Source organism: Pseudomyrmex gracilis, unplaced genomic scaffold (assembly GCF_002006095.1).
Source record: "Pseudomyrmex gracilis isolate BER0280 unplaced genomic scaffold, ASM200609v1 scaffold_1094, whole genome shotgun sequence".
Taxonomy (NCBI): Eukaryota; Metazoa; Arthropoda; class Insecta; order Hymenoptera; family Formicidae; genus Pseudomyrmex; species Pseudomyrmex gracilis.
In genome coordinates, this window is record NW_018021678.1 from 30,256 (window position 1) to 33,262 (window position 3,007).

The following is a 3,007-nucleotide window of genomic DNA, read 5'->3' on the forward strand; positions in this document are numbered from 1 at the left end:
GTGTGTGTGTGTGTGTGTGTGTGTGTGTGTGTGTGTGTGTGTGTGTGTGTGTGTGTGTGTGTGTGTGTGTGTACAGCGTGTCCCAGAATTGGTGTAACATCTCTCGTAAACAAATAGAAGGAGTAAAACTGAGTCAAAAAGTTTTATACCATTTTGCTAGATTCGCAGTAGTTACCGAGATCTTAACTAACAAAGATCAACAAATAAGCATGCATCGTGCTTATTCGTCTTACGCGCATAAGAGAACCAGGCGCGCTTTGATATTACCCGTAGCAACATATGGGAGGAGCTAATATAACACCGTATACTATAACATATACATATTAAAATGTAATCGTGCGAAGTGCGCTGGGCTGTCTTACGCACGTAAGACAGTCCGATGCATGTTTATTCGCGGATCTTTGTTAATTAAGATTTCGGTAACTATTGCGAATCTAGCAAAATGATATAGGACATTTTGACTCAGTTTTACTCCTTCTATTTGTTCACGAGAGATGTTACACCAATTCTGAGACACCCTGTATATATATACAATCCGGGCACGCCAAGTTTTTGTACTTTACTTTTGTTTTAAGCCCGTTTTATGGGGTCTGCAGTCTTAAGTCCAGTACTTGGCTAATTGCGTTGATTGTCTGTTTTTTACTTATACAGAAAAAAGATTTATGTAATAGATAGTCTGTATATTGGGATAGTTTTTGTGTATTGTACTTGGCGTATGTTTTTTCTTTTGTAAAGACTTTTTTTAGAGTGATTTCACTACTTTTTTTTAATACAATAGTAAAAATATATGTACATTTTATTTTATTTTTTTGCGAAAAATATGCATTTTTAGCATTTCTAGGTCAATTGCACTTTTGTATCTTTGTATTATGTATTGTTATCCAGTCTATGTTTTTAGTACGCACTATAATTGTATAACATCCAATATTCAAATTTTCCCCATGATGAAAAGTTGCACTAATAACTTTATATGTATTGCCACCAAGATGTGTTTTTGTAGTATATACATCTTTAATATTGCAATTGACTTTTGTAGTTTTAATATTAATAGTTTTAAATATTAATAATTGTAAAATGAGGATATATATGACTTGTTACTGTTACATCATTTTTTCAACTATTCATACAGTATTACAAGCATTACATACATTTTCGACATTATTCCAACATGAAAAATTTAATTGTATGAGTTCTTAAAGAGTTTTTTATAGTTTTGGAAATTTGTAGTAAAAGAACAGAGTTACTATGTGTTTCTATAAATATTCGTATAACTTAATATTTTACATCGCAAAATTGTAGTTAATTGATATTATAATATTTTTTACATTTTGTATGTTATCACTAAGCCTTATAAGAAATTCCCTAACATCTTTTGTTGAACAGTTTGAAAATATTTCTCACCTGTCAGTCTATGCACTTCAGTTACATTTATAAATTTATCATTGGAGATATAGCTATCCAGTAATTTTCTCACAGCATTTGTCCATTCTAGACGTAATAACGTTTTTTTAATAATAGTTTAATAGACACTGAATAGAAGCGTTAACATAGCATAATACAAAAAAAATTAAAAATTATTTATTCACAATATATGCAAATACCAATATACAGGGTTTCCCAGAATTAGTTTAACATCTCTCGTAGAGAGGTAGAAGAAATAAAACTGAGGTGAAAAGTCCTATACCATTTTGCTAGATTCGCAATAGTTACCGAGATTTTAATTAACAAAGATCCGCGAATAAGCGTGCATCGGGCTGTCTTACGCGCGTAGGACAGCCCGGCGCGCTTCGCACAATTACATTTTAATATGTATATGGTATAGTATATGCTGTTATATTAGCTCCTCCCATATGCTGCTACAGGTAACACCGTAAGTGCGCGAAGAGCGGCGAGCAGTCTTAAGCGCGTAAGACAGCCCGATGCATGCTTATTCGCGGATCTTTGTTAATTAAAATCTCAGTAACTATTGCGAATATAGCAAAATGGTATAGGACTTTTTACCTCAGTTTTATTCCTTCTACCTGCCTACGAGAGATGTTAAACCAATTCTGGGACACCCTGTATAAACGCGCTGAATATGTCTGACTTGAACACGTGTGCGAGCACGAACGCGGCTGTAAATGCGGCTTGCGTAACGCTTGCGTTTTGTGTGTGTGTGTGTGTGCGGTTCTGTGTACAGTGCAAAGCACCATATCGTGCGCCGTGTGTGTGAGGGGGGAGAGGAAAAGTAGTTCTCCTCCGACCGCCTCCTACTACCACGCGCCAGCGGCTCGAGATTTAATCCATATATCGGCACGGTTATTGATGATACATACCGACGCGGTTACCAATAATACCGACAGGCATATGTTATCATAAAACTATTGTGAACATTGAAAAGAGTAACTCTGCATTGAAAGTCACTTCAATAATTTATATCAAATATTTATTTATTTAATTATTACGTGATATAATTTTACGCGATATAAGAAACTTACTTACGGTAAGTGGAAGAAAGTAAAATATATTTAAGTAAGAGAGTAAAATACCATGACAATAGATAAATGTCATAGTGATTATTAAATTAAATATTTTTAAACATTATTTAAATATTAAGAATAAAAAATAAAACACTATATTAGATTTGTATAATTAGCGTTAAATTTTCTTTAAAACAATCAAAAATAAAAACTAGTAAGGCAATATTATAATAGTCATGTTTATATATAAATATATACATATATAGTTGTGTGAGACATATATTAACATATATATTAAATAGTTTTTATTTTGACAAAATGTTTTCTTTTTCTTTTTTTTGTTTTTCACGGAAAGTAAAGTTTTGCTGGGTTTACTTAAAATTAAATTAAAAATAGCCTTGTAAAAACTTTTCATTCTCTCATTTGAATTTTGCGTATATAAGAGGCACGGTGTGCTCGCGCAGTTCGAGCGCCACTTCGTTGCGCGTGAACTTGGCGCGAAGCACTACCGTGCCTCTTGATAATATACTTTTAAGTATGAAGAGCTC